This window comes from Hyperolius riggenbachi, chromosome 11 (genome assembly GCF_040937935.1).
Source record: "Hyperolius riggenbachi isolate aHypRig1 chromosome 11, aHypRig1.pri, whole genome shotgun sequence".
Lineage (NCBI taxonomy): Eukaryota > Metazoa > Chordata > Amphibia > Anura > Hyperoliidae > Hyperolius > Hyperolius riggenbachi.
Window position 1 is genome coordinate 30,247,430 of NC_090656.1, and position 27,533 is coordinate 30,274,962.

The 27,533-nt window shown below is 45.3% G+C and overlaps 1 protein-coding gene across 10 annotated transcripts in view; it reads right to left on the minus strand.

The window, feature by feature from the left end:
* Window positions 1-27,533, minus strand: part of ZFHX3 (zinc finger homeobox 3) — a 1,434,500-nt gene that overhangs the window by 430,641 nt on the left and 976,326 nt on the right. For 9 of the 10 annotated variants that reach the window (XM_068259585.1, XM_068259586.1, XM_068259596.1 and 6 more), the window contains one exon: window positions 11,739-11,872. The gene's annotated coding sequence lies outside the window, so the exon portion shown is untranslated. Of the gene's footprint in view, window positions 1-11,738; window positions 11,873-13,171; window positions 13,226-27,533 lie in introns of those variants that run through there. The other variant, XM_068259593.1, reaches the window with a different exon arrangement.

Sequence of the window (27,533 nt, forward strand, 5' to 3'; positions counted from 1 at the left end):
ACCCCCTTTCGCCTTCAGAACTGCCTTAATTCTATGTGGCATTGATTCAACAAGGTGCTGAAAGCATTCTTTAGAAATCTTGGCCCATATTAATAGGATAGGAGGGCACAAAGCTCCCGTTCCATCACATCCCAAAGATGCTCTATCGGGTTGAGATCTGGTGACTGTGGGGGGCATTTTAATACAGTGAACTCATTGTCATGTTCAAGAAACTAATTTGAAATGATTGGAGCTTTGTGACATGGTGCATTATCCTGCTGGAAGTAGCCATCAGAGAGGATGGGTACATGGTGGTCATGAAGGGATGGACATGGTCAGAAACAATGCTCAGGTAGCCCGTGGCATTTAAACGATGCCCAATTGGCACTAAGGGGCCTAAAGTGTGCCAATAAATCATCCCCCACACCATCACACCACCACCAGCCTGCACAGTGGTAACAAGGCATGATGGATCCATGTTCTCATTCTGTTTTAGGGTTGCAACGGTATGAAATTCCACGGTATGATAACCCTCAAAAAAAAATACCACGGTATGATGGTATTACGATATTGTACAATTATTTGGACAGGCCCCCCCCCTGTAGCCAGTAGTAGGTGGCCGCAGCATAGGTAGCCAGGGATAGGTGTAGCCAGTAGGTGGCCGCAGCATAGGTAGCCAGGGATAGGTGTAGCCAGTAATAGGTGACTGCAATATAGGTAGCCAGCAATAAGTGTAGTCAGTAGTAGGTGCTCGCAGCATAGGTAGCCACGGACAAGTGTTGCCAGTAGTAGGTGCTCGCAGCATAGGTAGCCAATGACAAGTGTTGCCAGTAGTAGATGCTCGCAGCGTAGGTAGCCAGTAGTAGGTGCTCGCAGCATAGGTAGCCAGTAGTAGGTGCTCGCAGCATAGGTAGCCAGTGATGGGTGTAGCCAGTAGTAGGTGATCGCAGCATAGGTAGCCAGTGATGGGTGCAGCAAGTAGTAGGTGCTCGCAGCATAGGTAGCCAGTGACAGGTGTAGTCAGTAGTAGGTGCTTGCAGCATAAGTAGCCAGAGATAGGTGTAGTCAGTAGAAGGTACCCGCAGGATAGGCAGCCAGGGACAGGGTGTAGTCAGTAGTAGGTGCTCGCAGGATAGGTAGCCAGGGACAGGGTGTAGTCAGTAGTAGGTGCTCGCAGGATTGGTAGCCAGGGTTAGTTGTAGCCAGTAGTAGGTGCTTGCAGCATAGGTAGCCAGGGATAGGTGTAGTCAGTAGAGATGTGGCGAACTGTTCGCCCGGCGAACATCTCTGGAGGTTCTACTACATCTGGGTCGCTTCTGGGTCGCTCTGACCCGGAGTAGTACGCCTGCGCTGCCCGGCAGAGCGCATCCTAGATCGCGCTCCTGTTGCCGGGGACTCTCTGCGCATGAGCGTGACGTCGTTCATCACGCACATGCCCAGTACGTGTCCGGCAACAGGAGCGCAATCTAGGACGCGCTCCTCCGGGCAGCGCAGGCATACAACTCCGGGTCAGAGCGACCCAGAAGTAGTAAAACCCCCATGGATTCAGAGATGTTCGCTGGCGAACGGTTCGGGAACCGTTCGCCACATCTCTAGTAGTCAGTAGTAGGTGCTCGCAGGATAGGTAGCCAGGGACAGGTATAGTCCGTAGTAGGTGCTCGCAGGATAGGTAGCCAGGGACAGGTGTACTCAGTAGTAGGTGCTTGCAGGATAGGTAGCCAGGGACAGGCATAGTCAGTAGTAGGTGCTTGCAGGATAGGTAGCCAGGGACAGGTGTACTCAGTAGTAGGTGCTCGCAGCATAGGTAGCCAGGGAAAAGTGTAGCCAGTAGTAGGTGCTCGCAGCATAGGTAGCCAGAGATAGGTGTAGCCAGTAGTAGGTGCTCGCAGCATAGGTAGCCAGAGATAGGTGTAGTCAGTAGAAGGTGCTTGCAGCATAGGTAGCCAGAGATAGGTGTAGTCAGTAGTAGGTGCTCGCAGCATAGGTAGCCAGGGACAGGTGTAGCCAGTAGTAGGTGCTCGCAGCATAGGTAGCCAGAGATAGGTGTAGTCAGTAGAAAGTGCTCACAGCATAGGTAGCCAGTGATAGGTGTAGTCAGTAGAAGGTGCTTGCAGCATAGGTAGCCAGAGATAGGTGTAGTCAGTAGAAGGTGCTCGCAGCATAGGTAGCCAGAGATAGGTGTAGCCAGTAGAAGGTGCTTGCAGCATAGGTAGCCAGAGATAGGTGTAGTCAGTAGAAGGTGCTTGCAGCATAGGTAGCCAGAGATAGGTGTAGCCAGTAGAAGGTGCTTGCAGCATAGGTAGCCAGAGATAGGTGTAGTCAGTAGAAGGTGCTTGCAGCATAGGTAGCCAGAGATAGGTGTAGTCAGTAGAAGGTGCATGCAGCATAGGTAGCCAGAGATAGGTGTAGCCAGAGATAGGTGTAGCCAGAAACAGGTGGCTGCAGCACAGAGAGCCGGGGGAGAGAGAGGGGACGCAGCAGCAGGGATAAATACTCACATGCCGGCAGCCAGGTCCTTCACCGATGTACGGGCTTTCATTGTACTTCATGTTCTTCCATCATCTTGTAATAGCACCCAGGGGGCGCTGTTTCAAGGAAATGTGAAGCAAGAACAGGAAGTACAATCGTACAAGCCCGGATACATCGTGAAGGACGGAGCTGGCTTCTCGCAAGTGAGTATTTGTATCCCCGCCGCTGTTCTTGCACTCGTCGCTGCGTCGCATCCCCGCCGCTACTTCGCCCCGCCCCCTAAAACCGGTAAAACGAGATTGTGCACGGTATGGTTACCCTCCACAATCAAACCGCGATATATCGTAATACCGGTATATCGCGGCAACCCTATTCTGTTTACGCTAAATTCTGACTATCGAGACTTATCAGACCAGGCAATATTTTTCCAGTCTTCAACTGTCCAATTTTGGTGAGCTTGTGCAAATTGTAGTTAATGAGGAATTGAACAGGTGTTCCTAATAATCCTGTAGGCGAGTGTATATATATATATATATATATATATATATATATATATATATATATATATATATATATATATATATATGTGTGTGTATACACACACAAACACACACAAACAATGTACAAACATATACTATATACACACACACACACAAGCACATATACCCATACACACAATCAGAAAAGGATTACGATGAAATGGGGCCTAGGCAAGATAGCAGATTTTGCCCACTGCTGATGGTCACCTGCCTTATTTAGTAAGATTTGGCTAAAGGCTAGTATCCACCAGGCCCCTAGACTCTCTCCAGGCCCTAAGCAACTACCTAGAATTGCCTTGTGGATGATCCGGCTCTGCATTCAATGTACACAGACACAGACAGGACATACATACACACACATTACTCGCTGCTCTTCAGGAACGGGCACAGGCATACAGCACCCGCAGAAGTATGGCCGCGGAAGCAGTAAAAAAGGGCACATATGGCTAATGGACAAAAAGGGCGCCGCCAAAGACTACAATGCAAAATATTGGCTATTGGGCTCCCGACAGGACATTTGGGCGCCCGAGAAATAGCGGTTGCAGGGATTGTGTTACCAAAAGCTTCTGTTTACAGCATAAGGTTTATTACGAATATCGTTTACAAGTTCATTTTGACTCTGTCGTTTACTTATTATTTTTTTTTAAATTTCGCTTATAGGAGCTTTTACTTATTTTTTCGTTTTTTAAATTTTGCTTTCAGGGCTGTAACAAGTAAATTTTCATTTACACTTCTTTTATCATTTAAAATTCCTTTTCAAATGAATAATGTTTAAATATCGTTTTCAACCTTATTCTATTAGAAATACATCGCTCTTGGTATTAACTTTGTTTTTTACACTTATAATGCGTCGATTATAGTTTTCAGATTTATTAACTTACTTAGGGTGACCATATTTTGATTTCCAAAAAAGAGGACGATCACAACAGCATGTGAGCGTGGTCATGGGTGGGGCCAAATATACAAGACCTTAGCAGTGTGCTGTCCAACTTCGCGGGCATGGAGGGCCGTTTTTTTTCCAGACTACATGGTGGAGGGCCGGCCGACCACAAAATGCAATCAGATTCGCAGAAGATTTCCCCACAAAATGCAATGAGAGTAGCAACAGATTTCCCCACAAATGGAATTAGATTGGCAGCATATTTCTCTACAAATGCAATAAGATTGGCAGCAGATTTCCCCACAAATGCTATGAGATTGGCAGCACATTTCCCCACAAATGCAATCTTATTGGCTATGCTGACACTTGCAGTGCATCACATACAGGCTTTGCTGGTACTTTTAGTGCATCACACACAGGCTATACTTGCACTTGGAAGACAAGTTGCACTACAAGTGCCAGCATACCATGTGTGATGCACTACAATTGCATGTATAGCCTGTACATGCCTGCATGTGATGCATTTCAAGTATAAGCATAGCCTGTACGTGATGCACTGCAAGGATCAGCATGCCTCAAGAGCACCAAGCTGTGTGTGCGTGCATAGCCTGTAACAAAAGCACTAAAGTGACAGTATAGCCTGCATGTGATGCACTACAGGTGCCAGCATGGCATGTACCTGTTGCACAGTGCAACCTGGTAAAGGTTACGCTGGCACCTGTAGTGCATCACATGCAGGCTATACTGTCACTTTAGTTATTTTGTTACAGGCTATGCAGGCGCACAAAGCTTGGTGCTCTTGAGGCATGCTGATCCTTGAAGCATCCCCAGCTGTCACTCACATGGCATGTGCAGGGAGTCTTGCCGGGCCCGGGGGTGCCTCTTCTGGTCTGATGAGCCCAGCCAATCATTCCCTGTTCCAGTCCTCCTTCCCGGAAGTCTTCGGACTGCTCTGTCCAGAACACCGTGGCTGTAGCAGTCCCACACCCGCCGGCACCAAGTCCTCTGTACCGAGCGACAGTCTCAGCAAATCCCATCACCGTCCAGCGCCTGCTCTGCTCGTTCTTCTTCCGCCGGAAACTCTGCTTTACCACTGACAGGAACTGGGGGTGGTGGGGGGCGGAAGTGAAGTCCGGGTCTCCACGCTGCAACTCTATTGCAAGAGGCAGCTGGGCCGGGGCAATTATTAATTAATAATACTGGCGGCACGCACGGCAGTTTGCTATGCACACTTTGATCTTTGCCGCCTTGGGAAATCCGTCCCTCCCGGACATTTCAAAAACCCGCCAGGATGCCCTGGACAGGTCAGAAAAAGTGGACTTGTCCGGGCAAAAGAGGACGCCTGGTCAGCCTAAACTTACGAATATATCGCTTTTAATATTACCATTTTTAATGCGTACGTGATTGTAAGGCTATCTTTTCTATTTATATACCTTTTTCTATTTATATTATTATTAATGTGTACGTGATTTTAAGGCTATTTATTCTATTTACAAATATATAAATTATTCTATTCATGTTATTTATAGTGAAGTATTTTAAGGATTAAATATATTATTGTTTATATGCGGATAAGGGTGTTAGTGTAGTGGGGATGGTTAGGGTTAAGGTCCGTACACACGCCGGACTTTAGGCAACGACGGGTCCGTCGTTGCCTCCCGCTGGGTGGGCGTGCCAGCGACAGTCCGGCGTGTGTACGCTCTGTCGTCAGACTGATACGGCTGTTTCTGAGCGATCCGCCCGGCGGATCGCTCAGAAACTGCCGTATCAGTCTGACGACAGAGCGTACACACGCCGGACTGTCGCTGGCACGCCCACCCAGCGGGAGGCAACGACGGACCCGTCGTTGCCTAAAGTCCGGCGTGTGTACGGACCTTTAGGCACCACCAGGGGGATGGTTAGGGTTAGGCACCACTAGGGAGGTGTTAGGATCAGGCACCACCGAGGGGGGGTGGTGGTTAGGCTTATGCACCACCGAGGGGTCGTTAGGGTTAGGCACCACCGGGGGGGGGGGGGGTGGTTAGGGTTAGGTACCACCAGGGGGGTCTTAGGGTTAGGCACCACCAGGGGGGTCTTAGGGTTAGGCACCACCAGAGGGGGGTTTAGGATTAGGCACCACCAGGGGGGTCTAGGGGTTAGGGATAGGCACAGGAAGGGTTCTGTGTGAGATTAGGGTTAGGTATAGTTACAGTACAATACTTGTAATATATACAATTTATTAAATTATGCATATTTACACATAGAAGGGGTAGGACGAGATCTGTGTGAGCCTACAGTTAGGTATAATTGCAGTAAAATACCTGTAAAATCTACCATTGTATTATTATGCTTAAAGTGAATGTTTACCAGATTAAAAAAGAAAAAGTCAGATACTCACCTAAGGAGAGGGAAGGCTCGGTCCTAATGAGCCTTCCCTCTCCTCTCCCGGTGCCCGGTCCCGCGCAGGATCCCCCGTGGCAGTATTCGACCAGTTCGGTCAAATACTGCCACTTCCGCATGCCTTCGGGAGCTTTCGGAAGCCGTCGGGAGCACTTGGGCTCCCGATGACGCGGCCGCTCCATACTACGCATGCGCGAGCGCCCTCTATGACGCACTCGCGCATACGTAGTATGGAGCGGCCCGTCTTCGGAAGCCTGAGTGCTCCCGAAGACCTCCGAAGTCCCTGCGGCGGCGGACGCGAACGGGGGAGCCAGCGCAGCACCGAGGGCACCGGGAGAGGAGAGGGAAGGCTCATTAGGACCGAGCCTTCCCTCTCCTTAGGTGAGTATCTGACTTTTTCTTTTTTAAATAGGTACCCATTGGCTTTAATAGAAGTGTAGATATCGTTTTTTGTTATAGACGCTATTTGACGTTTCATTTCCGAATTCTGTTGTTGTTGTAGACGGTATTTTGCCAATTCATTTCCAGTTATTCAACCTATTTAGCACTACATTTTAGTTTATAAGCTATAAACGAAAAATATTGTTTTACATTACAACGTATAATTTCAGCTATATCCTGCGCCCTATTTTGATGCACGCATGGCCGCGCCTTCGCAGTAAGCTGTGCTATTGCCCAGGCACGGGGTGCAGCACGGCCAAGCTCGTGTCTGAAGAGGAAAGGTTCTGGAGGGTCCCGGTAATCACAGGCGAGGAGGACACGGGAGGCCTCTACAGCAATGGTGCCCACACTTTTTCAGCTTGTTCACCACTTCAAAAAATTACGCATTGAATAATTCCAGTATTTGTATAGCGCCTTTCTCCTGTCGGACTCAAAGCGCTTGCAGGCAGCCACTAGAGCGCACTCAGTAGGCCCCTTACTGAATAGGTGCAGCTTAACAGGCAGAGCCGAGATTTGAACCCGGGTCTCCTGTGTCAGAGGCAGAGCCCTTAACCATTACACTATCCAGCCACTACTTGAAAATGATCTGCCAGGTAGAATCCACCTAGTGATGCAAGCCACAACCGCAGCACATGCACAGCAGCAGTTTCTAAGGCCCGGGACCCACTGGAGCTTTTGGAAATCACTGCCATTTCCGAAAACACAAAGTACTGTGTTTTTCAGCGCTATTTCCCAGAGCAATTGCAATTTGGTGGTAATCTGGGCAAACTGAAAAAATGCTGCAGGAACCGCAATTGCGATTTGAGGAAATCGCAATTGCAGCAGTGAAGCCACCTGCAGCAGCACTGCAATTGGGCCCTAGGCCTTACTGATGGCCACACACAGCCAGTCCATTAGAAGCATATCATCGGAGTCATCCTCAGTAAGGCAAATAAAACAGTGCTTGGCCAGAGTCTCACTATCATGCTTACAATATCATGACCAGTGTCTGGCAAAATTGTAACCAGCAGTAGCAGGTAATGCTTGTAAATGTACGGCTCCCCACCTTACAACATCCTAATCCTCTACACTGCTGTGCAAAACTTCAGGACAGCATATCGCACTAAGCTAAGTCAAAGAGACAGAGTACAATGCGTAGGTCACTCGGGGAGGCAGTGTGGGATCTGCCCAGAAGTCCTTTGCAATCTATTGGCAGATCACAATCTACCTAATGGGCACCCCTGCTCTACAGCAGGGCGTAACAATAGACCCTGCAAGGTATACAGCCGCAGGGGGGCCCAGAAGCTGCAGGGGGCCCATGTAGAGGAGACATTTCTTTTCCCTGTCCTGAGAGACTGACAACTAAGGGCACAGAGAGAAAAAGCTTCTGTTCTCTGCATACTTGTTCTAATGACTGTATTTGCTCAGCCACTGATAAGGAATCATATAAAGTTTTGCAGACAAAGATTGTAGACCGTCCCTATTCAGTGTGCAGCAGAGTCTTATGTACAGTGCTGCTCTACACCCAGCCTTTTATTCCCTCCCCAAGTGCTGTGTACTGTAGTGACGCCGGAGGAGTCTGCAGAGCCAGTTCTGCTCCATCAACGATGGACAGGGTCAGTGTAATAAGCTGAGGCTGGGAGTACACTAGTCTGTCGGTTTTCTGTATGCGATCTGCTGCACGCAAAGGTTTTCACGCCAAAAGCATTACTTCACGTGAAACGCGCATGTGATTATCTGCATGGGGAAAACACATGCAAGTGTGCACTAGCCAACTGAACATTGGTTCTCAGTTTACCTGTGCAGAAAGCAAGGGGGAAGGGGGGAGAACCCATCCAAAGTTTTGCAGGGGGCCCAGTGATTTTCTAGTTACGCCCCTGCTCTACAGGATTCGGGCTCTTTCTGCTTCCTCGGTAACTATGCATTTTGTTCACTCAAACATTTGCTAATAATAATTTTCAAATGCGGTTTCATATTCAATATCAACCCGGTTTATTTAATATGTCTACCGCTAATAAAAAATGTCTTGAAAACAAAAAACGATTCTTTTTGGAAGCAGAAGCCAACTAGGCCAGTCTAAAGGTGGCCACACACCATACAATTTTTTTTTAAATTTTGATTCGATTTGAGCATTCCTATCCAATTTTCCGACTGATCGTAAGTTTCAATCAGAATCATCGAGGTACCACACACATATTTTCTAGACTGACACAATTTCGGGATAAAAGATTGTAAACTCTGGTTTAGAAAAATCGTGAGAAAAATGTACTGAATAGCAACATGCAGTTTTTTTACTGGTTGAATACAATTTCACAATCCATCACACACCATACAATTCTTGATAAAATTGATCTGAATTATCCAACATGTCCAATCTCATAAAAATCAAAATAACCAGGAAATTTGATCAGATTTGTTGATCGAAAACAAAAAAAGCTTTCGATTTTTCAGGACAACCAGTCGTCTTTATAGAATTGGTGTAAAATTGGATCTTTTAATTGTATGGTGTGTGGCCACTTAAAAAGGGATCCGAGATGAACTTCTACTCATTGCATAATTGTGTTTCTTTCATATAGTTTATAGGGCATTCCTCAAGCCAAATACTTTTTTTTTAATACTCTAATTCCCTATAAACTAAACAAGCCTCGCCCACAGCTTCTCCATAGTACCTTGGCACTCTGAGCCTTAGTAGCAAGGGCTTATGGGAGCTCAGTCAGGAGGAGGTTACTAGCCAGAGATTGCAGAGGCAGAGGGGAGGAGGGAGGAGGAGAGGGGAGTGACATTTTCACAGGCTGAGGGCTGGAGATGCAGATCCGCTTGCCTGTGTGTAATGTGACAAACAGAACATGGCCGCTCTCATTGTATAACAGTAATAAATAATCATATACTGCTGAAGCTGTTTGCAGCCAGATTTGCTGTGTAAACTATCTAAACTTTAGATAAGATATATAGACAAGTTACTTGTTATAGGTAGATTTTCATCTCGGATCCGCTTTAAGTAAAGTAGACATTTTCCTAATATTCCCCCTTCCCCCCGCCCCCCTTACAAACCTGCACTGACAAAGCATGGATTAATTGTGCTATAAGAGTCTCCACTTCCTCCAGAGACACTGTGGTCTGGGGATAAACCTGCGGAATCACCTAGTAAGCAGTAATCACCGAGTAACAAACTGACACAGACGGACACAGAGCGGGGAGCCAGGGAACAGATAGATTTAAGGAGAACAAGCAGAAACAGGTAATGTAATTTAAAAAAGATAAAAGTCTTCTGCTAGGACTGTCCTTTCAAAGGACACATGCCTTCGTTCAAGTGTCAACCCCAATCCCAGCAAGGTCAGCCGACTCAGATTGTGGCCTAATGTACTCTCAAATTGTCTCTGTGGATTCCCACACAAAGACACCGGGCCGGCTCAATTGTCTTTCATGTGGTTGTATTGCTCCCTAATACAATTACCTGCCGATGAGTCAGCTGAACGAGACGCACTCCCGGCCGGCCAGGCACGTTTCACAGCGAGAGCTCGCTTAAAGGGAACTTAAAGTGGGAGGGATATGGAGGCTGCCATATTTATATCGTTTTAAGTAATACCTTTTGCCTTGCTGTCCTGCTGATCTTCTAACTCTATATTTGTTTCGTTTTTTTTTACTGTGGAAAACATTCAGACAAACCAGCATATTTAACTAACAGCTTATATCTATCCACATTTCTAGTATTTGTATCCATACAGCCTGAACAAGCATGCAGATCAGGTGTTTCTGAACAAAACAAAACAAGACAAAATTTGCTTGTTTCAGGTGTGTGATTCAGACACTACTGCAGCCAATGACATCAGCAGGACAGCCAGGCAACTGGTATTGCTTAAAAGGAAATAAATATGGAAGCCTCCATATTGCACTCACTTCTGGTATCCTTTAACCTCCTTAGCGGTAACCCCGTGTGTGACACGGGGTAAGCCGCCGGAGGGTGCCGCTCAGGCCCTGCTGGGCCGATTTACATAATTTTTTTTTTGCTGGACGCAGCTAGCACTTTGCTAGCTGCGCCAGCACCCCGATCGCCGCCGCCTCGCGCCCGATCGCCGCTATCCGGTGCGGCGTGCGGCCCCCCCCTCCAGACCCCGTGCGCTGCCTGGCCAATCAGTGCCAGGCAGCGCCGAGGGGTGGATCGGGACTCCCAATGACGTCCCGACGTCGCTGACGTCGGTGACGTCATCCCGCCTCGTGGGGGAAGCCCTCCAGGAAATCCCGTTCTTTGAACGGGATTTCCTGATCGGAGATCGCCGAAGGCCTGGGCTCGCTACATGATTTAAAAAAAACAAACAAAAAAAAAACTGCTGCGCTTCCCCCTGGCGGAATTTTTCATACCGCCAAGGGGGTTAAAGGACAACTGAAGTGAGAGGTATATGGAGGCTGCCATATTTATTTTGTTTTAAACAATACCAGTTGCCTGGCTGTCCTGCTGATCCTGCGCCTCTAATACTTTTAGCCATAGACCCTGAACAAGCATGCAGCAAATCAGGTGTTTCTGACATTATTGTCAGATCTGACAATATTAGCTGCATACTTGTTTCTTGTCTTATTCAGACACTACTGCAGCCAAATAGATCAGTGGGGCTGCCAGGCAACTAGTATTGTTTAAAAGTAAATAATTATGGCAGCTTCCATATTATTCTCACTTCAGTTGCCCTTTAAAAGGAACCTGAGGGGGGGAGGGGTATGCAGGCTGACTTACTTAGTTCCTTATAAGCAATACCAGTTGCCTGGTGTTCAGCCGATCCCCTGCTTCTTATACTTTTAGTCATAGACCTTTAACAAGCATGCAGATCAGATATTTTTGACAAAAATCTGACGGGATTAAGTACATGCTTGTTTCAGGTGAGTGATTCAGACACTGCTGCAGCCAGATAGATCAGCAGGACAGCCAGGCAACTGGTGTGGTTTAAAAGGAACTAAATATGGCAGCTTCCATATGCCTCTCACTTCAGGTTGCCTTTAAAAGGGAATTCAGCTATTGTTCACAAAATAAACAAAGATGTCTTATTTAAAAAAAAAAAAAAAAAAGAGTTTCATGTCCTTACCTTGTTCTTGTGCACATAGAGTAGCAGAGACTAGGGCAGCATCTTCCTGACAGGAAACGTGAGTAATGTGTGCGTCTGACGCAGACGGTAACGCTCATCAGCACTGGAGGTGCATCTATCGGAAGTGTTCAGGCCTGTGGGTAAATAACAAAAATGTCTTGACTTAAGATAAATACACAATTTTATGATATGTCCCTCAAAATTATTTTTTGGATGGACATTTTGCTCCCAAATGAGCTGCTTGCTCTGCTCTATGGAGAGGGTAGAATGAGACAGCAGGCAACTTTCTATTTAAGTTCTGACAGTAAAAAGTAGGCATTGGGGACAATGACCCGACTGGACAGAGCACTACAAGGGAGGCCAGTACTTTGGGAACAATTATCCAACTAGATGGATAATTACAAGGGAGGCCAGTGACATCAGGGACAGTGGCCCAATTGGGCAGACCACTACAAGGGAGGCCAGTGACATCAAGGACAGTGGCCCAATTGGGCGGACCACTACAAGGGAGGCCAGTGACATCAGGGACAGGGACCCGATTGGACGGACCACTACAAAGACGTTGGTGACATTGAGTGACAGTGGCCCAACTGGATAGACTACTGCACGGGAGGCCAGTGACATTGACCTTTCTGGATATACCAATTAAAGGAGGCCGGAGGAGGTCGGAGACACTGGGGAACAGTGACCTAACTGGACAGACCTCTACAAGGGAGGCTAGTGACATTGGGGGAGAGTGGCCTACAAGGGAGGCTAGTGACATTGGGGGAGAGTGGCCTACAAGGGAGGCTAGTGACATTGGGGGAGAGTGGCCTACAAGGGAGGCTAGTGACATTGGGGGAGAGTGGCCTACAAGGGAGGCTAGTGACATTGGGGGAGAGTGGCCTACAAGGGAGGCTAGTGACATTGGGGGAGAGTGGCCTACAAGGGAGGCTAGTGACATTGGGGGAGAGTGGCCTACAAGGGAGGCTAGTGACATTGGGGGAGAGTGGCCTACAAGGGAGGCTAGTGACATTGGGGGAGAGTGGCCTACAAGGGAGGCTAGTGACATTGGGGGAGAGTGGCCTACAAGGGAGGCCAGTAACATTGGAAGACACCTGTACACAATAAGGATTTCTGCCTATGATTTTGGCCAAGGAAATTGTGAAGTGGTTGTGCAAGCTGCAGAAAGGTCAACGGAGGTAAGATTAGGAGGGGGTTGGGGAGACGGTTTTGGGTGTCCAGAGTGGTATCACTATGGGTAAAAAGATTTAAGGTTTGATGTGGACTTGGACCATGGGTAGGAGGAGATTAGGGTTAGGTATGGGGGATATAGGTAAGTTAGGACTAGACATTGAGATTAAAGCTGGTTTAACTTTAAAGAAAACCCGTACTGAGTAAAAATATTTAAAATAAACACACGAGGTAACTTCAAATGAACATTACATAGTTACCTTGCCATCAGTTCCTCTCAGAAGCTCACCATTTTGTTCTGACAAAGATCCCTTCCAGTTCTGACAATATTTTGTCAGATCTGAAATATATCAGTTGCTGTCAGTAAAATATCAGTTGCTGTCAGTTATAGCTGAGAGGAAAACAGATGTACCAGGTAATGCCCATGTTTCCCTATGGCTCAAGTGGGCAATGTTACAGTTTAACTGTGTGCTGACCAGAAAGCTGTTATGGGGTAATGGCCATTTTCAAAATGGAGGACGGAAAATTCCTTTGATCACAGTGAACAAACAGGACGCGGGACAGGAGAAAGACACTGAGGAGTAGACTACATGGAAGGTAAGTATGACTTGTGTATGCTTATTTTGACTTCTAATTTTCAGTTCAGGTTTTCTTTAACCTCCCTGCCGTTCTAAATATTATATACACCCTCTGATGCGGCGGGTAGCTGCGAATCGGTGCGGAGCGGCGGAGATCGTAAGTGACACGCAGCTAGCAAAGTGCTAGCTGCGTGTATATAAAAAAAAATATGCAAATCGGCCCAGCAGGGCCTGAGGAATCCTCCGCGGCAGGTTACCCCGAGCTGAGCTCGGGATAACCGGCAAGGAGGTTAAGCACTAGGAGAAGTATCATTATTGAAGGGATTTTGTTTAAGGTTAGGAATGGAGGTGAAGGTTAAATGACTTGGGAAGCAGTTGCTGATGTTTCGAGTGCTCTGCAGGTCCTTCAAAGCCACTTTCAGCAGAAATGCCGTTCACTTAATGCAGCAGAATGAGTGAGACTATATTGCTCAGATATCTTTTAGCTGTAATGGCACCCCGGGGCGAAAACTAGAATTTGCATAATTTGACAGATACAGTGGGATGCGAACGATTGGGCAACGTTGTTAATCGTCATGATTTTCCTGTATAAATTGTTGGTTGTTACGATAAAAAGTGTCAGTTAAATATATCATATATGAGGCACACACAGTGATATTTGAGAAGTGAAATGAGAAGTGATTTACAGAAAGTGTGCAGTAAAAATTAGGCAGGTGCATACATATAAATCAATATTTAGTAGATCCTACTTTTGCAGAAATTACAGCCTCTAAACGCTTTCTGTGGGTTCCAATGAAAGTCTGGATTTTGGTTGAAGGTATTTTAGACTATTCCTCTTTACAAAACATCTCTAGTTCATTCAGATTTGATGGCTTCCGAGCATGGACAGATCTCTCTAACTCACACCACAGATTTTCAATTATATTCAGGTCTGGGGACTGAGATGACCATTCCAGAACGTTGTACTTGTTCCTCTACATGAATGCCTTAGTGGATTTTGAGCAGCGATTAGGGTCGTTGTCTTGTTGAAAGATCCAGCCCCGGCGCAGCTTCAGCTTTGTCCACTGATTCCTGGACATTGGTCTCCGGAATCTGCTGACACTGAGTGGAATCCATGCGTCCCTCAACTTTGGCAAGATTCCCAGTCCCTGCACTTGCCCCACAGCCCCACAGCATGATGGAACCACCACCATATTTTACTGTAGGTAGCAGGTGTTTTTCTTGGATTGCTGTGTTGTTTTTCCTCCATACATAATACCCCTTGTTATGCCCAAATAACACAATTTTAGTTTCATCAGTCCACAGCACATTATTTCTAAATGAAGCTGGCTTGTCCAAGTGTGCTTTAGCATACCTCAAGCTGCTCTGTTTGTGCTGTGGGCGGAGAAAAGGCTTCCTCTGCATTACTCTCGCATACAGCATCTCCTTATGTAAAGTGCGCCAAATGATTGAACGATGCACAGTGACTCCATCTGCAGCAAGATAATGTTGTAGGTCTTTAGTGCTGGTCTGTGGGTTGACTGACTGTTCTCACCATTCATTGCTTCTGTTTATCCGAGATTTTTCTTGATCTGCCACTTTGAGCCTTAACTTGAACTAAGCTTGTGCACTTCCATTTCCTCAATGGGCTTGATTCACAAAGCGGTGCTAACCTACTTAGCACGTCTAAAGTCTTTAGACGTGCTAACCAGGGTGCTAAGTAGGTTAGCACCGAATTATCTGATTCAGAAATTCGGTGCTAACCTACTTAGCACCCTGGTTAGCACGTCTAAAGACTTTAGACGTGCTAAGTAGGTTAGCACCGCTTTGTGAATCAAGCCCAATATGTTCCTAACTGTGGAAACAGACAGCTGAAATCTCTGAGACAGCTTTCTGTATCCTTCCCCTGAACCATGATGTAGAACAATCTTTGTCTTCAGGTCATTTGAGAGTTGTTTTGAGACCCCATATTGTTACTCTTCAGAGAAAATTAAAAGAGGAGGGAAATTTACAATTGACCCCCTTAAAGGGATACTGTAGGGGGGTCGGGGGAAAATGAGCTGAACTTACCCGGGGCTTCTAATGGTGCCCCGCAGACATCCTGTGTTGGCGCAGCCACTCACCGATGCTCCGGCCCCGCCTCCAGTTCACTTCTGGAATTTCTGACTTTAAATTCAGAAAACCACTGTGCCTGCACGCCCGTGTCCTCGCTCCCGCTGATGTCACCAGGAGCTTACTGCGCAGACACCGACCATACTGGGCCTGCGCTGTGCGCTCTTGATGACATCAGCGGGATCGAGGACACGGCAACGCAGGCGCAGTGGTTTTCAGACTTTAAAGTCTGAAATTCCAGAAGTGAACCGGAGGCGGGCCGGAGCATCGGTGAGTGGCTGCGCCAACACAGGATGTCTGCGGGGGACCTTTAGAAGCCCCGGGTAAGTTCAACTCATTTTCCCCTGACCCCCCTACAGTATCCCTTTAAATACTTTTTTTCATAATTGGATTCACCTGTGTATGTAGGTCAGGGGTCGCTGAGCTTACCAAGCCAATTTGAGTTCCAATTAGTTATAAAGGTTTTTGACTCAATAAAATGACAACAGTGCCCAAAATTATGCATCTGCCTAATTTTATTTAAACAATTATTGTGCACTTTCTGTAAATCCAATAAACTTCATTTCACTTCTCAGATATCACTTTGTGTCTCCCCTATATGATATATTTAACTGACATTTTTTATCGGAACAACAAACAATTTATACAGGAAAATCATGATGATTAGCAACGTCGCCCAAACTTTCGCATCCCACTGTATTTTTCTCACTGCTGCCAATGACTTCAACTCATATTTCAAAAATGTAAAAAACAGCTTTAACTCCTAGTAGGTACAGAATTCAGAAAAATGCAGGCGGATGGAGAGGAAAGATCTACACTGCAGTGACAGAAAATACTCACATTATTATTATTACGGAGGGGCTGCTGTGATAATTAGCCAAAGTTTGCTTTTGAAGTTGGTATTTACAGGCATTGACTAAATTATGCAATAATTATGTACTATTAGGTGAACCTTGCTTTCAGATCTACCTAGCCAACTCCAGGCAATTGTATCCACACTTAATTGGCTGGTTGATTTGGAAGAGGAAATGATGTCATAGACAACCAGCTTAACATGTTCTTAGCAGAAGCAGTGAAGAGTGATTGCAATAATAATAATCTATCTGTAATAATAATTTATCTACAGGCTAAGTAGGCGAGGCAGATTGAGTACAGCGGTCGCATGGCAGTACTAGCATATTATTAAAGGCTTGTGCACATGTGCAATTTTGTCCGCCCAACTATCGTCCAAACTTGGTCTGTTGCATAATAGCTAGGCGTGTGTACGCGACTAGACGAGGGACTTCCTAACAAGCAGTTTGCCCAATCCAACCGGCGGATCAACTCACATAACTGTTGGGCTGGTATCACGCAGTTGGCCATGTGTGTATAAATCATGTGCCTTTGTGCCGCCACAGAGGCGCTGTACTTGGCTACACAACTTCTCAGTTACTCCTATCTTTATTGTTGCCTGAGGAAGCGGGCTAGAGACCCGCAAAACGTGTTGCATTTGTTCTGTAGTACGAATTAAATCTTGTTTAAACCATACATAGTGATTGTGTTTGGTTTTGGGGAGGTAAGTCCACCCTTGCCCCCCAACTTTTATCTGATTTTACCTATGATCAATTTTTACTCTGCTGGCGCCTCTGTTTCTATTACAATTATTGTTATCCACCTGGTGGATGGGTGAACACCCCTTCTTTCCTTCTACAGAGAGTGACTTTTTAGCCTGAGTGGGGACAGGGCTAATATCCCCATAAGTGCTTTAAGTGGTTGCCTGAGCCCGGCAACCCATACTTGTGAGTATATTTCTTATTGCTACTACCTTGGCATTCCTTTATCATCAATAATACACTATTGGGGGCTCTTGATTGTGTTTTTGCTTTCTTTTACATATTAATCAGAAGGTGTTTGGAAAAGGTGGTCACTTTAAATGATTACAAGTGGGGGAGAGGAGTGAAGCAATGGATCACTTTGCCTCATAGGGTTGTGTGGCCTGAATCAATAATATTATTATTATTATTATTATTATTTAGTATTTATATAGCGCCGACATCTTCCGCAGCGCTGTACAGAGTATGTATAGTCTTGTCACTAACTGTCCCTCAGAGGGGCTCACAATCTAGTCCCTACTATAGTCATATGTCTATGTATGTATTTTGTAGTGCATGTATATTTTAGTCTAGGGCCAATTTTAGGGGGAAGCAAATTAACTTATCTGTATGTTTTGGGGATATGGGAGGAAACCGGAGTACCCGGAGGAAACCCACACAGACACGGGGACAACATACAACCTCCTTGCAGATGTTGACCTGGCTGGGATTCGAACCGGGGACCCAGCGATGCAAGGCGAGAGCGCTAACCACTACGCCACTGTGCCGCCCAATAGAAAGGTTGCTAAATATTGCTAGAATTTTACTAAAGAAAAACATAATAGGACCGGTGCATTACCCGAGGGAGAGGGCCAAACCAACAAAAGCCATTTTAGTGCCAATAGGCTGCGCCCCGCTTCAAAAAGCAGATCACAGCCCTCTTGCCGACCACAGCGGCACCGCAGTCGATTTATGTGTAAATCTCGGTGCTCATTTCCAATTAGTACGTTTTATTTTCTGGAATGCAATCGCTGGCTTGCGTGATTCTTCATGCAATCGCTCTCTGTTCCTGACAGCTTCACGGCCCAAACACGGCGAGTGTAAATTGCGGGTTGCGCGATTGCAATGCAACACGATTGTGCTTGCCATGACGCTTCCCAGTGGAAAAGAGCCCTGGAGCCTTATTGAACCTTGTTTGTTTCTCTTGTTGTGTGATACCTGTTGTAAGGTAAGTGCCCCACTTACCTTTACTAATGAATGGCTTCACAATTTGTAATTATTTTGGGGGGGCAGCTCCAAACTCAGCTAATTTGTTTAGTCAGTGCAATATTGTTGCAGTTGCTGTAAATCCCCAACTCCCCCCATCCCTCACCTACCACAACCTGCTTATTAGAGTAACAGAGACCCGAGTGGGTGATGAGTATTTCCCACACCACCAAATGTTGAGTGTTATTCCGGTTATGGAGTTTTACTCATATACACTCAGAACTGCTCATGCTTGCCTTCTTTGTTTGTTATTTCCCCTCTCTGAGGTTCTTTACTCCTTTTAGATTTCTTTGATTGGGTGGTTATTGATTGTGTTTTAAATCAGGCTACTGTTACACTATGGATAAAAGACGCCTTAGAGGGGATCTAATTAACATGTATAAATACACCAGAGGGCAATATAAAAGCTTGGCGGGTGTGCTTTTTTTCCCTAGGCCTTCTCAAAGGACTAGAAGACAGGAGCTGCACATGGAGGGAAACCGTTTTAGCCATTTATTTAGGAAAGGGTTCTTTACAGTAAGAGTGAATAAGATGTGGAATGCATTGCCACAGGAAGTAGTTATGGCAAATTCTATACCTGCATTTAAAGGAGGCTTAGATGCTTTCCTTGCATTGAAAGACATCCATGGTTACAATTACTAGGTAATGCCCAGTGATGTTGATCCAGGGATTTTATCTGATTGCCATCTAGAGTCGGGAAGGATTTTTTTCCCTTTTGGGGCTAATTGGACCATGCCTTGTAAGGGTTTTTCGCCTTCCTTTGGATCAACAGGGATATGTGAGGGAGCAGGCTGGTGTTGTACTTTGTTCTCTGGTTGAACTCGATGGACGTATGTCTTTTTTCAACCCAAATAACTATGTAACTATGGTTGGCCATGTAGAGGGATGGAAATACAGGAAACAAGCAATTTTTCAGAAGGAGGGCAAGGTGGCGGCCTCCACAAGTACGTAAAAACAGTAAAAAGTCTTTGGGCAAGGCTCCCTAATGATCCTGATCGCCCCTGAAGTCCTTTAGGCATCTGGGCAGGGCCGGATTACCGACCAGGCAACAAAAGCAGTCGCTTGGGGCCCCCATTCAGAGTCAAAGGGGCCCCATCAGCACATAAACCAGCAGTGCAGTAACTATGGAAAGATGCATATCATTTTAAATCTCTCTTTCTCCTCTTTCCAATGATATATAAATGGTCGCCCTATGCCTTTTAGTTTTCAATATTTTTGCGATCGAATTCGCGGCCACGGAAATTTCGATCGCGAAAATAGCGAAAACTAAAAAGCATAAGGTGGCAGTTTATCTATCATTGGAAAGAGGAGAAAGAGAGCTTCAAAATGATATGCATCTTTCCATAGTTACATTGTATTACACAGGACGACTTTTCTGCAAAATCGGCAGCTCGATTCAGCACAATGCAATGAAATATAAGGAACCCAGGGGGATATAATTACAAACATCATGCTGGTAGGTGTGAGGATGTAATTAATTAGTTGTGGGTATGCTTAAAGGCATACCCACAGGCACTGCTCGGAGTCCCTTTAAGGGCTCTGCCTCTGACACAGGAGACCAGGGTTCGAATCTCGGCTCTGCCTGTTCAGTAAGCCAGCACCTATTCAGTAGGAGACCTTAGGAAAGTCTCTCTAACACTGCTACTGCCTATAGAGCGTGTGCTAGTGGCTGCAGCTCTGGAGCTTTGAGTCCGATGTTATTTGTCTTGTCTTGTCAAATGATGCTGTGCGCTGCTGATTGTCTTCAGAGCCAGGCTCTCCTCCTAGGTCTCCGTCCTGCTACTGTGCGCTCTGCCGCTGCCCACTCCTCCCTCCCTTCCCACAGAGAACCACAGCTGCAGCAAGAATGATAGCAGCAGATGGCAAACGCTCACTCACCTATCCATGATCCAAGCGATAGAGATCTCGTCATCTGAAACTCATCTGTCTCTTCTACAGTGCAGCCGCTCGCTCTGAACTTCCTGATTCTCAGATCAGACAGGAAGTAGTAAGTAGTAATAGCAGTAGTAACAGAGCGGCAGCACTTTAGAGGAGACAGATGGGCTCCGGATGACGGGACCTCTATTGCTTGGATCGCAATAGGTGAATGTGAGTCATCTGGTGCTGTCATTCTCCCCCGCTGCGGCTGCCTTCTCTGCTGAACTATCGTATTCACTGGGATGGAGGCTGCATGTTGGCTGTCTAATTTGGGAGGAAATCGGTTGTTCGGTGGTGGGGGTGGTTATGTAATTCTGTCTGGGAAACGGCTTCCGGTTTGGCGGTGTCCAGAGCTGTCTGCTATTGCCAGGCTGGAGATGCAGGGGGAAAGTGCTGCTGCTGTGATATCTGGCGCCCTCTTCACAGGTGTGCCCCAGCCCCTTGAGTGCAAATGTCCCAGCCATTCATCTCTCACTCTGAATTTTGCCGCTGCTATTCCCTGCATTGTGCACCCACAGAGGAAAGCGGGCTGTTGCCCATAGCAACCAGTAGCTCGGCTGCCCCGGTGTGTGTGGCATGTTGCTGTGCAGCTGCATCTTCTTATTCTATTACGACATGATGGGGGGCCCAAATCAGTTACTTTGCTTAGGGCCCCATTTAGCCTTAATCCGGCTCTGCATCTGGGGCCTAAGTTGTGTAGCGATTTTAATGTTACTGACAATTCCTGACAACCTCAAGAGAGTTAAGTGACAAGTTCCGTGGCTTTGATTTGGAGATTTCACACACGCGTGATCCACCTGCAGATATAGGTGGGCCATATCTGGTGAGCATTCTGGCATGTAGTGTTTTGAGATTGGCACAAGCACACAGTGAGATCACGGGAGCACGGAGGTCCTTAGTGCACAGGTTTTGTTGGAGTCTGGACAAGAATATGAGTGAACTGTTCGTGAGCAATGCTTAAGACCCACCTGGAAGCTGAGGTGGCTCATATCTGGTGAGCATTTAGTGAGAGGGGATGAGGGTGCACACAGGAGATTGGCACCTGGGGAGTCACGAGTCACACAGGCACTTAAGAGGTGTATTCACATAAGACGATATTACCGAACGTTATTACCCTATGTGGAGCCTCTGTGTGTGTTGCAGGTTCTGGTGAGCGCAGCAGTAACATTGAACTATCACACTGATTTGAATGTTAGAATGCCAATTTTGAGAAGGAGTCTCCATTTTATTAGTAGACAGTGTAGTGAGCAAAGGATTGGTGTTATGTGGCAATGGCGGGGTTGGCTTGTTTACAGCTTTGCAGCAGCATTGTGTACTAGCTGCAGGTGGTGCAGGTCTTTATTTGGAAGGCCTCCATAGAGGGCATTGCAATAGTCCAGCCGTGATGTGATGAAGGCGTGATAGGGTTGGAAGTGTTGATTTAACAATCTTTAACCACTTTATCCACAAGTCAATAGATATACGTCCTCTGTGACTTCATCTTTATCCACAAGTCAGTAGATATACGTCTTGTAGCAGAAGCAGTGCTGTGCAGGATTGGGCTTGCACATTTCTGGCACTATCTGATGCAGCACTAATTGGTGAATGGGAATATATGTTCCCTGAGCTAATGAGATTGATTTTTACTATTAAAAATACTTTTATTTTCTCATTTCATAGTGAAAAATACACTCTGTAGCATTATTTCAGAATCAAATATCTTCACCATTAATTGTGACCAGAACATAATCTAAGTTTTGTGATAAGCAGTAAGAATAGCCAAACAAAATTTGTGTTTTTTATCTACAGTAGCACTTTTTATTTTTAAACTGGAATTGGTAAAACTGAGAAATAAATGTTTTTTTCTATTTTTTTCTTTGTTTTCCCATTTTCATAGAAAACAAGATTGTTTGAGGGAAAAAAATGGCATACAATGAAAGCCTCGTTTGTCTTGAAAAAAAAAACAATATATATTTCATTTCTGTGTCGTAAGTAGGGATAAAGTTATTTCTGATTAAATAAGGACATAGCTAAACTGTCAAAACTGCTCTGGTCCATAAGTGGGAAAAAAGGTCTGGATGCGAAGAAGTTACTCAATATGCGTCCATAAAATGTCAAGATGGTTTTGAAATTTCTGAAGAGACATCTTTAAAATTTCTCATCCAACTCTACAAAAGGTAACCCAAGGAAATAAGATTGTTTGCATTGTTACGTATGTGTTGCAGATGTTCCTGACATTGAATAGGCTTCTCCGTTGAACTCCAGCAGGGACAGACCTATTTAACATGCCGCTAACACGAGGTCAGCTGTGGTCCTGGAGAGGATTATCCAGCTAAGTTCACAGGGAAACACGACTCAAAGGCCTTACACACAACTGGGTCACTGAGTTACAGAAGAGGCTTCAATGTCATCTTATTAGACACAACCACAACCCAAGCGTAATGTGAGCTGTCCACATTCTCAGGATCACTTTTGAAGGCTGTTATGGTTTTGTGAGCCTTAGCAGAAGCCCTTCGAGAAGACCTCCGTCTGTGTGACTTCTCCCCTCCATACAAAAGGCTAGGAACGAGTCCCGTTTCCCACAATGCTGCTTAATTCGTCATGTAGAATATCTCTTGGCATCAGTGCTTGGATTCCCCTCCTCGTGCCTAGTAAATCGGTCTTCATTTAAAACCCTCTCTCTTAGCCCTAAATGGAAATCAATTCTGCAAGTTTAGCAAATAGTTAATTACTCCACAAAGAGGATTGATCGGCCTTTGATCACCAGAAAGCTCTGTAGTGCTATTAGTCTCTTTCATCTGTGATTAAACCGGGGAGAGAAGGAAACAAAAACTAAATTAGGCTTCTCCTGTTATCCTACAAATATTTAATGACGGGATAATCTGCTGGAGGTGTGTTCAGGGATGTTCGTTGAGACAGGAACCAGCTGCTTCCCAACCTTGAACCCTCAACGTGGGGGGAAAATAGATCATTTTAAATCTGCAACGGTGGGGAACGTCAACTTCTGTCATCGTGAACAAAAATGTGAACAGTTCGAAACTGTATTTATGGCCTTGTCTTTTATTTGGAAAATTAGGTCCGCAAACACGAGTCAGGAATAACACCTTGCAACACGTACAAATATTTATGGAACGCTTTCCGTGCTCCGGCAGGACAAGTGTGTAGTGGAAAGGATTTGTTAAAGGATTAGTCCAGTTTTAACAAATCCTAAATAGTAAAGCCCTCCTCATATAAGGATAATTCTACAGCAAGAATTACTTACTTAGCTGCAAGTCAGCTCTATTTATAGCAGGTGACGAGTCCTCTGAACTTGGCCACTTAGCCCACCAATATAATTAACTTTTTTGTCGGTAACACCATAAGTAAACCCTTTTCGGGCGTTGTCCGGCCAATGCCGACAGTTACGGAAAAGTGGAAAAGTTACTTTATGAGAATAGATAGTGGCAGCTAAAAGATTAAAGCAAACCATAACTGAAAATTAAAAGTGAAAATAAGCATAAACATGTCATACTTACCTCCCGTGTAGTCTACTCCTCAACCTCCCTCTCCTCTCCTGCGTCCTGTTTGTCCACTGCAATCTATGGAATTCTCCATCCTCCATTTTGGAAATGGCCATTACCCCATAACAGCTTCATGTCAGCAAACTGTTAAACTGTAATATCGCCCACTTGAACCATAGAGAAACATGGACATTACCTTGCTCATCAGTTGTCCTCTCAGTTATAACTGACAGCAGCTGATATAAACCTGACAACAACCGATCTATTTCAGTTCTGACAAAATCTTGTCAGAAATGGAAGCGATTTTGAATCCAGCCCTCCCTTGTTGGAAGAGCAGTTCCCTTCCAGAGCCGGGTAATCTCTTTCTTTGCATAATGGCATAAGATTCGGATCCGGGATTTTTGAGAGCGACTTATATGATCGAGTTCGATTAGACCAACTAAGACTATTTTGAGGGACAATGGTCCTGGGAACTCAGTGAGCTACTTTATGGTATCTTCCACCTCCTGCCAGTATCTTGACAAACGGGGACAGGTCCAGAACATAATGAAATAATTTAAATAATTATACTTGGTTTAGGTTCACTTTAAGTGTGACAAAATGTGACTGTAGTGGCTGTAGTTAAGACAAAATACCAAAAAACTACTTATACTGCCTTAGTGTACTATGTAAATGTCTGCCTTGCTTTTATATGCATTTAATCAAAAATTATTTAAAATAATGACATACTTTTTTTTTCAAAATATAAGGAAAAATAAATATATGCGTGCTGCAGAAATTCCTAGATCCTCATTTTTTTTCCTCAACAGCCTCCTGCTGCCTGCTCTTCTCCAATAAACAATCTGAAGCAATGCTTGCCTACTGATAGACTGACTGACTGATCATTCGACAAAGAGGCGTGGCTCGGACTGACAGACTGATCGCTCTGCCACCTGCATGTATATGTGACTATGTGAGGAGTGGAAACAGTAAAAAAGGGCGCAGGTGGCCAGTGGACAAATCGGGCGCCGCCATTCACTTCCATAATAATTATCGTTTACTGGGCGCCGAACAGGAAAAAAGGGTGCCCGAGAATAATAACGTTTACCAACGGCGCCCGAAGATTTTTCATGTTTTATAACTGCTTGTGATGATTTACGTTTCCTATTTCTATAAAACATTATTTTAAAAGTTATCCCTTAGTGTTTGTAAAACATTATTATTCACAAAACAAAGCGATCAGTACGTAACGTAAATTGTACTATATTTTATCCCTTACTGTTTTTAAAACATTATTCTACACACAATACAGTGAGCATTAAGGAGGGTCTTAGGTTTAGGCACCATCAGGGGGGTCTTAGGTTTAGGCACCAACAGGGGGGTCTTAGGTTTAGGCACCAACAGGGGGGTCTTAGGTTTAGGCACCAACAGGGGGGTCTTAGGTTTAGGCACCAACAGGGGGGTCTTAGGTTTAGGCACCAACAGAGGGGTCTTAGGTTTAGGCACCAACAGGGGGGTCTTAGGTTCAGGCACCAACAGGGGGGGTCTTAGGTTTAGGTACCAACAGGGGGGTCTTAGGTTTAGGCACCAACAGGGGGGTCTTAGGTTTAGGCACCAACAGGGGGGTCTTAGGTTTAGGCACCAACAGGGGGGTCTTAGGTTTAGGCACCAACAGGGGGGTCTTAGGCTTAGGCACCAACAGGGGGGTCTAGGGGTTAGGGGTAGGTACAGGGAGGGTTACTTAGTAAAAAAAAATTTTAAACGTTATTATACGTTTCACTATTTAAACGATAGATTAACGTTTTTACAATTGCCGATTTCATGCACATTATTTAATGATTTATAAATTTATAAAACATTAATTTTAAACGAAATACAGTACAATTCAATAGTACAAACTATGAGATAGAGTAAAGGAGGAGTGAGACCTGATTGAATACAAATCAGTCTTATTCAAAAATACAAAACTTTATTCAAACATATGCTCATTATTAAAAACTGCAAGATAAAAATCCCACCATATAGCCCATCCCCCACCCCATCCATGCACATACCCACCCAGGCGTCCCCTGTACTCTCCCCCTCCTGAACAGAGATATGTCTCTGGATCGTGTGCACACGTGTTAATGGCTGCGCAGCCCTGCAAAAATAGATCAAAACCTTGTTATGAAAAAATGCTGCCGAATCCCTCACAAGTAAAGACTTTTGGATATCATAGAAAGTTCATTTGAAAAAATGGATTCCAGAGCATTCATCCAATACATAATGATTCCTTCATGTCATATAGCCTCCTATATTGTGCATACGATCTTCCAATAAAATAAATGGAGTACTCAGCGTCCCATCAGGCTAACAAGTCACCTCAGTATAGTATATTGATATGGCAGAGTACAGTCCTGTATTATAGCATAGCATAGCACATGCAGTATGATTCCTAGGGACCTTTTGGCAAACAGGCACATCAAATAGCAGCATGTGTCAGATTGAAGCAGCAATTGCCGATTTCATGCACATTATTTAATGATTTATAAATTTATAAAACATTAATTTTAAACGAAATACAGTACAATTCATTTTTAAACGTTATCCATGTTTATCGTTTAAAACCCCGCGCCCTTTTTTCCCAGCGCCCCTTTTTAACGTACGCGTGAGGAGTGGTTCAGGCTCAATGGGGGCACGGAACAGGTAGCTGTAGGTTGCAGAGGAGATGGGGATCTATGAATGGATTCAGCAAGTATTTCCTTTTTTCTCACTCTGGTAAAAAGGCAAAGAAAATTCTAGGACATTGTCAACACACTTTAAGTGATTTTTTATTCTTTGATCCTGCCTGTAGTTTAAGTAATAAGAATGTTTTCAAGTGTGTAGGTGAGATTATCTCCTAATCCCTCAGAACTATGTGGAGTACTTGCTGCTGTGCACTGTCTGTGATGAGCGCAGTGAATGGCGTTTCCAGTTACTGTTATGGAGGGCCGATTGATTTGCACTGGAAAAGTAGCTTGGACTTTGACCCACTACTCAATAAGAGCCCATCCCATCTGATTATTGGGATTTACTGAAATCTGATATCACTTCCTTTTTCATTGTGAAGTAACACTACTGGGGATGGTGCAAGCAGCTCGGGTCATGGCCCCTCACTCTAGAATTAGCTTATGTCTAATCTTCCTCCAAATGTACAATCCTGAGTATGTACATTAATGTGTATTGTGCATGACATTCTTCCAATACAGCAATAAAGGGAAACTTACCTCGTATTTTTTCTCTTAGCAGACAAGAGCTGCCTCTGATCTTGTTTCCTGTCCATTAAGGCCCTTATCTAAAAGTGATAGGTCTGAGCCTCACAGCAATTGGTCAGCAGGAAGTGATGAGTCTGTGCCCCACAGAGATTCATCAGCAGGAAGTGATGGGGCTGAACCCCACTGAGATTGGTTAGTAGGAAGTGATGGGGCTGAGCCCCAAAGAGATTGGTCAGTAGGAAGTGATGGGGCTGAGCTCCACAGAGATTCGTCAGCAGGAAGTAATGGGTTTGAGCCCCAAAGAGATTGGTTAGCAGGAAGTGATGGGGCTGAGCCCCACATAAATTGGTCAGCAGGAAGTGATGGGTCAGAGCCTCACAGAAATTGGTCAGCAGGAAGTGATGGGTCTGAGTCCCACAGAGATTGGTCAGCAGGAAGCGATGAGTCTGTGCCCCACAGAGATTGGTTAGCAGGAAGTGTTGGGTCTGTGTCCCACATAGATTGGTTA